The following is an 11608-nucleotide window of genomic DNA, read 5'->3' on the forward strand; positions in this document are numbered from 1 at the left end:
CAACAGAGCAAAAACCAGAGCCAGGGGAGAAGTATAGACTCTTTCACACCTTTTTGAACATTAGGAATGCTGTATGGGGAATTATGCAGAAAACACACTTTGAAAGAAAGGTTCTTTGTTTCAACTTCTCCCGCTTTCCTCTATTAGCAGCCCCCTCCCACAACTCCTCTTTTATTTTAGATTTATTTTCAAGAAGGGGAGATAGAACAAATGGGGGGGGGATCTTGAGTGCAGCACTTACTGAGACAGATGTCACCGCTTTTGTGTTGCGGGAGCTGCGCAAAACTCTCCATCGTCATTAAAGATGTAGGGTTCCCATGGCAGGAGGAGGAGAGGGGTGAAGGTGGGGGTGGGTATGATAGAGGCTTAATTTGGCTTAGGAGCAATCCGGTGCCAAGCTCTGGGCTTTAGGGATCAAATCAACGTCAGTCACTGGCAAATAGGCTTGTTAGCAGTTAGAAGATATGGGATGGCATGGCAAGCACATTGCCTTGGTCTATTTCTGACTGAGGGATATATAGATAAAGATTGAACAAAATTAAGTAGGACATCATAAAATAAACCAATCTAGTTATCACAAAAAGCTATCAAAATGATCTGAGGATCTGTAAATAGATAACAAAATATGAACTGACTAACATTAACCCAAACACATGTTCTATGCAGGGACCTTCACTTCTAGAGTTACTGTGTGGACAAGATGAGTTGAGTTGAAAAGGAGAGAAAATAACTGAACCACATTAGTGGACAAGCACCTCCTGCCTGCTGTCTGTAAAGACATCGAGGTAAGTGATGGTGTGGATGAGGATAATGTACATGGTATCTACTGGGGATTGTTGGCAGAGGATGGGAAAAGCAGGAGGCCCTGGCACCAAACATGGCTTCCCATGGAGAGTAGAGATGGATGCATGAGGATTGATTCAGTGTTTGCCAACCCCAGTGAGTGCAGCTATAGAGGACATCCATATTGCCTTTTGATTAAATATTAAAATGTCTCCACTCTTTCATAAACACATGTAAAATGAATGTTTAAATTACATGAGTGTCACTGTACCCTTCCTCATTCCTGTGACCCCTTCTACATTGCACTCATTTAATCTCATAATTATGTCTTGTGAGTTCTCACGTGGTGTACAGATGTACATTAAGTTTGGCCACTTCAGCAGGATGCCAGGATAAACGTTTACCTCCACACACACACACACACACACACACACACACACACACACACACACACACACACACACACAATGTCCAGTGGCAGTCAGTGCCGTTTAAGAGGAAGGAGGACACTTTTTTTTCATGAGCATGGACTTATTTCTATTACAGCATATTGGATGACTGTCATTTATATTCCATTCACCCAATTCACCCAATGTAACAGTGATAGGTTTAGGCTACTACATGATACTCAAATTTCCCCTTTAACCATCATGTGGTTGCTACAACCTAGCCTATGAATGAAAGTTTACAACGTAGGTGCGCACAGGTCAACATTTTTTTTTAGGTGACAGACAGTGACACATGGACAGACAGAGACACATTCAATGCCGCCTTGCACACTCTTGCCTGCATCTAGCTGATATAGGATGTAATCATTAGTCCCAACAGTAGAACATCAAAATGGCGCCGACGGATAGGGCTGCTGTGCTTCTAGCTCTTAGGAAACTTTGCAGTATTTTGTTTTTTTATGTGTTATTCCTTACATTTTTAGGCCAGAATTTTTTTTCTGTTATTACATACAGCCGGAAAGAACTTTTGGATATCAGAGCGGCGGTAACTCACCAGCATTACCAGCATTACGACTAGGAATACGACTTTCCCGAATCGGATCCTTAGTTCGTAATCCCCAGGGCAATTGAACTGATTCCAGAGGCTGACCCAAAACACCGCTGGCGGGGGAGAGGTAGTGAACTTATAGTTCGACTTAGGAGGCGCGCACATCACTCACCACTTCCGAGTATATTATTCGCTAATGTTCAGTCTCTGGATAATAATGTTGACGAGCTCATGGCGAGGATTTCCTTCCAGAGAGACATCAGGGATTGTAACATACTCTGTTTCACAGAAACATGGCTCTCTCGGGATATACTATCTGAGTCCGTACAGCCAGTTGGGTTCTCAGTTCATCGGGCAGACAGGAATAAATATCTCTCTAGGAAGAAGATGTATGTTTTATGATTAACTACTCATGGTGTGATTGTGATAACATACAGGAACTCAAGTCCTTTTGTTCATCCGACCTAGAATACCTCACAATCAAATGCCGGCCGTATTACCTTCCAAGAGAATTCTCTTCGATTATAGTCACAGCTGTTTATATTCCCCCTCAAGCCGATACCACGACTGCCCTGGACTTTATACCAATTGGAAACCACATATCCTGAGGCCGCATTTATTGTATCTAGGGATTTTAACAAAGCAAATTTAAGAAAAACGCTCCCGAATTTCTATCAATACATTGACTGTAGTACTCACACTGCTAAAACACTCGACCACTGCTACTCCAACTTCCGGGATGCCTACAAGGCCCTCCCCTGCCCTCCCTTCGGTAAATCTGATCACGACTCCATTTTTCTCCTCCCTTCCTATAGGCAGAAACTCAAACAGGAAGTACCCGTGCTAAGGACTATTCAATGCTGGTCTGACCAATCAGAATCCACGCTTCAAGATTGTTTTGATCACGCAGACTCGGATATGTTCCTGGGTAGCCGCTGAGAATAACATCAATGAATACACTGATACGGTGACTGAGTTGACAGGAAGTGTATAGGAGATGTTGTACCCACTGTGACTATTAAAACCTACCCTAACCAGAAACCGTGGATAGATGGCAGCATTCGCGCAAAACTGAAAGCGCGAACCATCGCATTTAACCATGGCGGGGTGACTGGGAATATGGCTGAATACGGACATATTCAATCTCTCCCTCTCCCAAAGGTAACTGAACTAAATGACAATTCCCCATGGCACTCACTTCTGTCATCATGATGTGCTTTGAGAGACTAGTCAAGTATCATATCACCTCTACATTACCTGACATCCTAGACCCACTTCAATTTATTTACCGCCCCAATCCTCCTGGAGAACAAGAGCACCTCCTCCCAGCTGCCCACTGCACTGAGGCTAGGTAACACGGTCACCACCGATAAATCCGTGATAATCGAAGACTTCAACAAGCATTTCTCAATGGCTGGCCATGCCTTCCTCCTGGCGACTCCAACCTTGGCCAACAGCCCCGCCCCCCCCGCTGCTACTCGCCCAAGCCTCCCCAGCTTCTCCTTTACCCAAATCCAGATAGCAGATGTTCTGAAAGAGCTGGAAAACCTGGACCCATACAAATCAGCTGGGCTTGACAATCTGGACCCCCTATTTCTGAAACTGTCCGCCGCCATTGTCGCACCCCCTATTACCAGCCTGTTCAACCTCTCCTTCGTATCATCTGAGATCCCCAAGGATTGGAAAGCTGCCGCGGTCATCCCCCTCTTCAAAGGGGGAGACACCCTGGACCCAAACTGTTACAGACCTATATCCATCCTGCCCTGCCTATCTAAGGTCTTCGAAAGCCAAGTCAACAAACAGATCACTGACCATCTCGAATCCCACCGTACCTTCTCCGCTGTGCAATCCGGTTTCCGAGCCGGTCACGGGTGCACCTCAGCCACGCTCAAGGTACTAAACGACATCATAACCGCCATCGATAAAAGACATTACTGTGCAGCCGTCTTCATCGACCTGGCCAAGGCTTTCGACTCTGTCAATCACCATATTCTTATCGGCAGACTCAGTAGCCTCGGTTTTTCTAATGACTGCCTTGCCTGGTTCACCAACTACTTTGCAGACAGAGTTCAGTGTGTCAAATCGGAGGGCATGTTGTCCGGTCCTCTGGCAGTCTCTATGGGGGTACCACAGGGTTCAATTCTCGGGCCGACTCTTTTCTCTGTATACATCAATGATGTTGCTCTTGCTGCGGGCGATTCCCTGATCCACCTCTACGCAGACGACACCATTCTATATACTTCCGGCCCTTCCTTGGACACTGTGCTATCTAACCTCCAAACGAGCTTCAATGCCATACAACACTCCTTCCGTGGCCTCCAACTGCTCTTAAACGCTAGTAAAACCAAATGCATGCTTTTCAACCGTTCGCTGCCTGCACCCGCACGCCCGACTAGCATCACCACCCTGGACGGTTCCGACCTAGAATATGTGGACATCTATAAGTACCTAGGTGTCTGGCTAGACTGCAAACTCTCCTTCCAGACTCATATCAAACATCTCCAATCCAAAATCAAATCAAGAATCGGCTTTCTATTCCGCAACAAAGCCTCCTTCACTCACGCCGCCAAACTTACCCTAGTAAAACTGACTATCCTACCGATCCTCGACTTCGGCGATGTCATCTACAAAATAGCTTCCAACACTCTACTCAGCAAACTGGATGCAGTTTATCACAGTGCCATTCGTTTTGTTACTAAAGCACCTTATACGACCCACCACTGCGACCTGTATGCCCTAGTCGGCTGGCCCTCGCTATATGTTCGTCGTCAGACCCACTGGCTCCAGGTCATCTACAAGGCTATGCTAGGTAAAGTGCCGCCTTATCTCAGTTCACTGGTCACGATGGCTACACCCACCCGCAGCACGCGCTCCAGCAGGTGTATCTCACTGATCATCCCTAAAGCTAAAACCTCATTTGGACGCCTTTCCTTCCAGTTCTCTGCTGCCTGCGACTGGAACGAATTGCAAAAATCTCTGAAGTTGGAGACTTTTATCTCCCTCAACAACTTTAAAAATCTGCTATCCGAGCAGCTAACCGATCGCTGCAGCTGTACATAGTCCATCTGTAAACTACCCACCCAATTTACCTACCTCACCCCCCATACTGCTTTTATTTATTTACTTTTCTGCTCTTTTGCACACCAGTATCTCTTCTTGCACATGATCATCTGATGATTTATCACTCCAGTGTTAATCTGCTAAATTGTAATTATTCGATTTATTGCCTACCTCATGCCTTTTGCACACATTGTATATAGATTCTCTTTTTTTCTACCATGTTATTGACTTGTTTATTGTTTACTCCATGTGTAACTCTGTGTTGTCTGTTCACACTGCTATGCTTTATCTTGGCCAGGTCGCAGTTGCAAATGAGAACTTGTTCTCAACTAGCCTACCTGGTTAAATAAAGGTGAAATAAAAAAATAAATAAAAAATAAATAAAAATAAATCCACAGACGATGCAATCGCCATCTCACTGCACACTGCCCTATCCCATCTGGACAAGAGGAATACCTATGTAAGAATGCTGTTCATTGACTATAGCTCAGCATTCAACACCCTCCAAGCTCATCATTAAGCTCGAGGCCCTGGGTCTGAACCCCACCCTGTGCAACTGGGTCCTGGACTTCCTGACGGGCCGCCCCCCAAAGTGGTGAAGGTAGGAAACCACCTCCACTTCGCTGATCTTCAACACTGGGGCCCCACAAGGATGCATGCTCAGCCCCCTCCTGTACTCCCTGTTCACCCATGACTGCGTGGCCACGCACGCCTCCAACTAAATCATCAAGTTTGCAGATGACACAACAGTAGTAGGTCTGATTACCAACAATGACAAGACAGCCTACAGCGAGGAGGTGAGGGCCCTGGGAGTGTGGTGCCAGGAAAATAACCTCTCACCCAACGTCAACAAAACAAAGGAGGTGATCGTGGACTTCAGGAAACAGCAGAGGGAGCACCCCCTTATCTACATCGACGGGACTGCAGTGGAGAAGGTGGAAATCTTCAAATTCCTCAGCGTATACATCACTGACAAACTGAAATGGTCCACTCACACAGACAATGTGGTGAAGAAGGTGCAACAGTGCCTCTTCAACCTCAGGAGGCTGAAGAAATTTGGCTTGGCTCCTAAAACCTTCACAAACTTTTACAGATGCACAATTGAAAGCATCCTGTCGGGCTGTATCACCGCCTCGTACGGCAACTGCACCGCCTGCAACCACAGGGCTCTCCAGGGGGTGGTGCGGTCTGCCCAACGTATCACCGGGGGCAAACTACCTGCCCTCCAGGACACCTACAGCACCCGATGTCACAGGAAGGCCAAAAATATCATCAAGGACAACAACCACCGTTATTTGCAAACGAGAGTTTCTATTGGACAAATTCAAGTATGTTTATCCCCGTTTTGTTCCGTTTGCTTCCATTTAAGAAACGTTTTTCAACAAAATTGGCGGAATGAATACACCCCTGATCATGCATTAACACAGTTCACTTTCATACCAGCCACGTTGTATTCCTTCTCGCATCTATGCGCTCTCTTCCTCTCGCCTTATCCCTTCGCTTGTGGACTTCAATACACAACACATCAGCTGTATGTGACCAGGCAAAAAACCTTCCAAACCATATCATAACCGCTACACACAACCTACATCTTTGTCACCATATTAGCTAAAGTAAAGTCATAGTCAACATAGCTAATATAACTAACGCGTTAGTAAGCCAGCTACAATCATGCAGTAACTTTACAGTGTACAGTCAGTAAGCAGTTTAGCTCTTACACCGGCAGGCCCCGGTGGCATTAAATGAGTAAAACCAAAAGTTTACCTTGACTTGGAAGAGTTCAAGTGTTGTTTTGGATAGTCATAGCCTGCTAGCTAACATAGCATCCCTCTATTTAAGCAGGGTGTTTGAGTAGGCATTTGCTATCTAAGTAAGTGAAACAGAAAGTGAAAAAAATGACAATCTCTCTCTCTACTTCTCCCTTGCTTCTCCTTCATTTTGGAATAAATACATTTGTTCAAAACTGTTCCAATATTGTCTTTCTCTCTCTTTGACTCAGCTACTCACCACATTTTATGCACTGCAGTGCTAACTACCTGTAGTTTATGCTTTCAGTACTAGATTAATTATCTAATACTTTAATTGGGTGGACAACATGTCAGTCAGTTCATGCTGAAGTTGTCATAATAACTGTGTAAGTCTATGGAAGGAGGTGAGAACCATGAGCCGCCTAGGTTTTATATTGATGTCAATGTACCCAGAGGAGGACGGAAGCTAGCTGTCCTCCGGCTACATCATGGTGCTACCCTACAGAGTGCTGTTGAGTCTACTGCAGACCTTCATTGCAAAATAGTGTGTTTTAATCACTTATTTGGTGACGTGATTATGTTTAGTATGTTTTATCAAAAAAGGATACATTTTTAAATGTTTTACAATTTTATTTTTATGAAATTCACTGAGGAGGGTCCTCACATTCCTCCGCTGAGGAGCCTCCCCTGACACACACACACACCATGTTTGGCTTTGATATAACATTTGCACAGTCAGAATTAATATTTGTTGACAAGAAGAAATAACAATCATATGGGCCCAAATATAGTCCTCTCTGTTGGAAATAAACAATGAAAAGTACTTCATCCAGAATTTGGCACCAAGAATCAGATTTGTCAGCATCTCGTCTTTAAAATGAGCTATGAAAACGAATTCCAAATAAAAAGAGCAGTGAATCTAAAAATATACCATTTACCAGCAGTGAAGTCCTACTGTTAATATTGTAAGACAAAAAGCAACAACAACTGATTGGATGAGAAGGCTGTGCTGCAACGTTTTGGGAGGATCTATGACACATTTGTTATATAAATTCAGATCTTGCTTTAGCTTTGAGTTTCCATTTGTCAATTGACCTTGATAAATCACTTGCGTGATCATTGTAAAGTTCAAAGGACAATGGGATATCACATCCAAATGAAAGAGAGGGGTATTTGACTGTGGTTTAGACTGTATTGTAAGTCAATGGTGTAACCAACGTCTTCATGGTAGAGAGTTTACTGACTGCAGAGTATGGAATAATCCATGTGCAGATTCTATCACTGGAGCATAACTTGTGGCTGTGATCACTCTTACAGCTCCCACCCACTAATGTTAAACTTGGACACAGCCCAATTCAGAACTGTTGGCGTAAGCGGTTTTATGGAGGGAGGGGGGCTGGAGAAAATGCAATGGGGGTGAGTGTAGAGCGTTCAGCAGGGAGTGGCGGCGTATTTTACGGTAATGGATGTACCACATGGAGATCCGGTTAGTGATGTGTTTGGAGCGCTACGGGACTCGTGGGCTCAGTGCCCTGCTCCTCTGTGTCTGTGGAAAAAGAGAGAGAGGCTTGTGGCTTTTAAAAAGATTAATCCACCTGGGCTGTGGGAGGGGAGGGGGGGGGTACTAATCCAGAGGGTTCCTTTATTTCTGTTCACTTTGCAGCAAAGAGTTCAGTTTTAATGTCAGCCTCACTGCATTTCCTGTGTGCCGTCACATAATCGTTATTGCATTTTAACCAAATTAACTCACACGAATGGATCCTCTTCACGCATATGTAAACAAATACAGAGATACATACATGGGTACATAAATACAGACAGATGATAGATTTAATTTCAAACAACAAAATATTTGGCATCCTGTTACATTGTAGACCTAACAGCAACAGTAGCAGCAACATATCTCTCAAATGGTAAAGGGGTAGTGGCCTGTGATCAAAATATTTTCCTCCAAAAGACGGCAACCGCATTTAACCAATGAGTGATTTTTTAAAATCATTATCCAATGTGACTGGACGTAGGCCTACCATAAACAACCATAACCTACCCCATACCGCTTGTCTTTGGAAGAGCTCAAAGTCTCCCACAATATTGGGAGTCCTCAACCCACCTCTGGCCCAAGCTCTTAATGAGATGATGAATGGTAGCATAAGGAGTGATGGAGGCCCTATCCACCGGTGGCTACTAATTTAAGGAGAGATTTATCAAACGTGGGGATGCACTCCGCTGGGGGCACGTAACAGGGTGCTGGGGTCCCATGAAGATGAATGGGGGTAATTACTGTCTCTCTCCTCCGTTCACAGCCCTTCTTCCCCTTCTCTGTTTCCTGTGGTTCAGGAGCTGGTCATTTGTCTCTTTACACATGGCACACCGTGCATTTTAATGGCACCCCTTTATGTTTCAACCCATCACTTCACTGTGTGTTCATGATGAAAAAGCCATGCTTGTTTTCAAAATTGCATTTCATTCTGTTTTAGAGTAATTGTTGACAACAAATGTGATCACTACTGTCTGTGCATCAGCTCAAGTTACAATATACTTTTGGTTACTAAGAACTCTTGATTTTCCATATCCCTTTATACCGGTATGGGAAAAACACATTTTATACTTCCACTTCAGTAAGACATTTTTGGCAGCTTATGGCATTTTATTACTACAAAAGAAAATATATATGCCTACATCTAGAGCCCAGCAAACTCTGAGATCTGAAGCTTGATGTGGCAGATGGATTTGACCTCATATGCTGTTGTATGTTCCATCTCCAGGGAAGTGGAAATGCTGAAGGACTTCCAGCCACCAGCTTGTCCTGCCTGTGTTACCTGACCCAACCAGAGATTCAGACACACCCACTGTCTGTAGCAGCGTGCCAATCCCTGGTACACTGTGATCCCACGGCGCTGAGTAATGTCACACACACACACACACACAGTTTTGGGTTATGGGAATGGGGTGCAGAGAGGGAGTTTAAGAGGAGTGCAGGTGGCACAAGGCTGGTTCAGACATCTCCCCGTCGCTCCCTTAGCCACACCGATACCATCTGTCATCAGCGTGAACATCTGCAAACCCAAGGTGCCCTTGTCAACCAATGTTACAGCAGCATGTTTGGTGTTTCCATTAGCGGAACCACAGTGCAGCACCAGAACCAAACATTAGATTTGAGTGCAGTGATTCAGCTGGATTGGACTTGTGCACACTGGGTAAATTCTCCTCAAGGCAAATCCGTCTGGCTCGCATGACATCCCATCCACTGACTGTCAATTTGGCCTTAGTCTTCTCTTTCTTTATGAGCCTTGACTCCTCCAGATTATACCGTAAAACAGATGGCCCCATCCCCTCCTTGTTTTCACTCTTGTTTTGTAAGAACTTGGGGTAACGCTGAGTCTGTGTGCATGTTGTATTTTTGGGAAATGTGAATGCATGATGTTGCAGTGTTTATGACTGTCAGAAATATCAGGCTTTACCGGAGTTATTTTACCATCTGCTTCAATGGTAAATATCACTTGGTTGATAGTATCTCCCTAAATAAATATTATAATCATGTGTATTTTACATTCAGATATATTTTTCACTAATTGAACCGCATGTGGTACACAGTGCTGCAATAGTATTCAACACAGACCATGTCTATGCAGTAGTTCTGCTGACTGAGGCCTCCTCTAGCCTACTCCATATGGTGCTGAAGCACTGATCTGGATTACAGCAACAAGATCAAAACAATATGTCCATTGTCCACCATGCACGGATATAATCTCAAGGATTACTCTGGAATGAAACCAACGGCCGCCTCTAAAGATGATACAGAGAATGATATGAGGATTTTACGGAAGGCTTGGCAGAGAAGCTCTTTTTGAGATTCCCTGATCTTTGAGATTTCAAGGTTCTTTTCTTATTATTATCTGTGCTTGCACATGAAGCTGCTAGACTCAGAACATTGGGCAATGCTTACCTCCCACAGCTGCCTCTAAACCAATACACATGCACTTGCTCACAAATGTGGAGCTCCCAAACCATCTGCTGAGAGAGTGAGGACGACTCTGTCCAGTTAATTGTGAATTAGAGGCAGCAGCTGAGGATGCAAACTGTGCCCTGGCCATACAGAGTGGTACTGCTGCTCAGTACACTAACAAATCTGCTAACATATTCACATGCACATCAAGATTATGGGGGTCACGCTCTCACACACTCTCCCAAGAACAGAATGAAAGTAGTGGGCAATAATTCATCATTGTTGTTGGGGAACCGCACACAATCTCTATATTGAAAGATTATACATTCTTCAGGGCCACTGGCATGTCATGTCATTTAAAAGGCCTATAACTGTGTTGTAAGTAGGCGTAAGTATATTGCTTTTCAGCTGTTGTGATTATCAGAAGAAAAAAACAAATCTATTGCCAAATGACCTCTCCATCAACAGCAGGCCAACTTATGCATGGGCAGGTTGGGATATGGTCAGTCTGCACTCAGAGGTGTCATGCCCATTGGGGGCACAGGGGCACAAGCTGCGGTCATCCCCCTCTTCAAAGGGGGGGGGGACACTCTTGACCCAAACTGCTACAGACCTATATCTATCCTACCCGGCCTTTCTAAGGTCTTCGAAAGCCAAGTTAACAAACAGATCACCGACCATTTCGAATCCCACCGTACCTTCTCCGCTATGCAATCTGGTTTCAGAGCTGGTCATGGGTGCACCTCAGCCACGCTCAAGGTCCTAAATGATATCTTAACCGCCATCGATAAGAAACAATACTGTGCAGCCGTATTCATTGACCTGGCCAAGGCTTTCGACTCTGTCAATCACCACATCCTCATCGGCAGACTAAACAGCCTTGGTTTCTCAAATGATTGCCTGGTTCACCAACTACTTCTCCGACAGAGTTCAGTGTGTCAAATCTGAGGGCCTGTTGTCCGAGCCTCTGGCAGTCTCTATGGGGGTGCCACAGGGTTCAATTCTTGGGCCGACTCTCTTCTCTGTATATATCAATGATGTCGCTCTTGCTGCTGGTGAGTCTCTGATCCACCTC

The 11608-nt window shown here is 44.7% G+C and overlaps 1 long non-coding RNA gene across 1 annotated transcript; it reads left to right on the forward strand.

Annotated features, from left to right (window-relative positions):
* The first annotated feature begins 664 nt into the window (after positions 1-664).
* LOC139576673 (uncharacterized) lies at positions 665-9918 on the forward strand. The gene is made up of 2 exons (XR_011675158.1): positions 665-785; positions 9353-9918. It is a non-coding gene; the product is annotated as an uncharacterized lncRNA (long non-coding RNA).
* The last annotated feature ends 1690 nt before the right edge of the window (positions 9919-11608 follow it).

Source organism: Salvelinus alpinus, chromosome 1, assembly GCF_045679555.1.
Source record: "Salvelinus alpinus chromosome 1, SLU_Salpinus.1, whole genome shotgun sequence".
NCBI classification, from domain to species: domain Eukaryota; kingdom Metazoa; phylum Chordata; class Actinopteri; order Salmoniformes; family Salmonidae; genus Salvelinus; species Salvelinus alpinus.